The 2,066-nt window shown below is 40.4% G+C and overlaps 1 non-coding gene across 1 annotated transcript; it reads left to right on the forward strand.

The window, feature by feature from the left end:
- Window positions 1-591: 591 nt before the first annotated feature.
- Window positions 592-666, forward strand: Trnat-ugu (transfer RNA threonine (anticodon UGU)). Its single transcript has one exon. It is a non-coding gene; the product is annotated as a tRNA-Thr (tRNA).
- The last annotated feature ends 1,400 nt before the right edge of the window (window positions 667-2,066 follow it).

Here is a 2,066-nt window from a genome sequence, read left to right on the forward strand (position 1 = left end):
TATTTGGATGGTAAAATGACTGACTATGACCAAACTAATAATAATATAAATTGTAGACTGGTAATAGCCAGAAAAAATATTACTTAAAACGCGGAATTTGTTAACATCAAATATATGCTTAAGTCTGGAGTGTAGCCTTATGCGGAAGTATACGGAATAAAACAGCCCCAACAAGATAAGCATAGACGAAATGAAATGATAATTAAATAGACACGCTAGCTGCAAACAGGCGTTGATATACTTCACTGGGGACATGTTGAAAATGTGTGCCCCGACCGGGACTCGAACCCGGGATCTCCTGCTTACAAGCAAAGCTGCATCGTCATCCACGGTATGTCTTCTTTCGGGAACAGATACTACCGTCATATATAGTTAAAATATGGCTTCCCGGCCATTGACCTTCTTGTGTGAACGCACACACTATGCCCGAACTCGTACGGGACTTGGTAGATTAATCTGCCACGAGTAATGAGTATGATGGGCAAACATCTATTAGGCGCACTACGAATGTAGTGGTGTGGACATGTTGGAAATGTGGATCTCACGGGGAGCGTGCAAGGGATAAGTCCCTGCAGACGCACTATCCTCTGTGCCCTCGGTGGCTCAGATGGATAGAGCGTCTGCCATGTAAGCAGGAGATCCCGGGTTCGAGTCCCGGTCGGGGCACACATTTTCAACATGTCCCCAGTGAAGTATATCAACGCCTGTTTGCAGCTAGGGTGTCTATTTAATTATCATTTCATTTCTAGCAAAGCTGCATGGTCATCCACGGTATGTGTTCTTTCGGGAACAGATACTACCGTCATATATATGCATAGACGCTTTTGAAATGTGCTAAATCGAATGACTAACGAGGAAGTTCTGTTTCGAATTGTGGAGGGGGCGGGGTCTGAGGAAAGAAATTTATGACACGACTAAAAGAAGGGATCAGGCGATAGGACACATATTGAGGCATCGGAGAATCAACAAATTGGCAATTGAAGGAAGAGTGAGTGGTAAAAATCGTAGAGGGAGAACAAGGCTTCGGTAGAGTTGAATACAGTTTTGAGGTGTCGCAGGTTTTAGTAACTGTGCAGAGATGAAAAGGCTGGCACGGGTCAGACTAGTGGGCATAGCTGTAACGAACCAGTCTTCGCACTGAAAGCTGCAACGACTGTAACAGTTTGTAGCCCATTTAAGAAGAGAAAGTCACATATACCACACTAGCTATTAGCTACATGTGCGCTCGCACATTAGTAGCTCTGTTACGGTGACTGACTGTGAGTAGATAACCTAACAATTTATGAATAACTGGGTACCGAGTGGTGGAGCTATGTAGGTATGTATAAATGCGTGCCGGTACATAATGAATGCGTTTTGTCATATGTTGAATCTTAGTTTAAAAAATTAAACGACAATTTTTTCTTTCTTATCAGTTATTTATTGCTCTATCTTAACTCAATGCAATACTATAAACAACGTTTTTGGTCTTGCTTTCTTTTTCAAGAACGTAAAGATTTTGTATCTTGGACACATACACCGGTAACTTTGAGCGTTTGACCTTGTGTTCTATTAATTGTCATTCCATAAATAATTTTCAGTGGTAACTGCAATCTTTAAAATTTGAAAGGCAAATCCTTTGCTATAACTAGAATTCGTGGAATGAAAACTCTTTCTCCTTTAGTTGTATCACTAAATATGATAACCCAAACAGGGTTTCAGTCCAGATGGGTAACTTGTAAACGTGTACCGTTATACAATTTGGTCGCATCTAGATTTCGCATTAGGAGGACCGGAACACCGACTTAATTTGAGTTTATCAGAAGGCACTCATGACAATTCCAAAGAGTTAAGAAACTCTGTAAGGTATGAGTTGACTTGTACGGTTTCTGTAATATTATCGACAGACAGATATTCTACAACATCTCCTTCTGTTTGTCACATAATTTTTTCATTTATCCGTCCTGAAAAATCATTAGTCAACGCCAAAATTATCCTTCCATACATCCGTTCTTTATTTCTAATATTCGGTTTCAAATTCGGGATGAACTTTGCTGACAAATTCTTCTCTAATGCGCGTATTATTC

Source organism: Schistocerca nitens, chromosome 9 (genome assembly GCF_023898315.1).
Source record: "Schistocerca nitens isolate TAMUIC-IGC-003100 chromosome 9, iqSchNite1.1, whole genome shotgun sequence".
NCBI lineage: Eukaryota > Metazoa > Arthropoda > Insecta > Orthoptera > Acrididae > Schistocerca > Schistocerca nitens.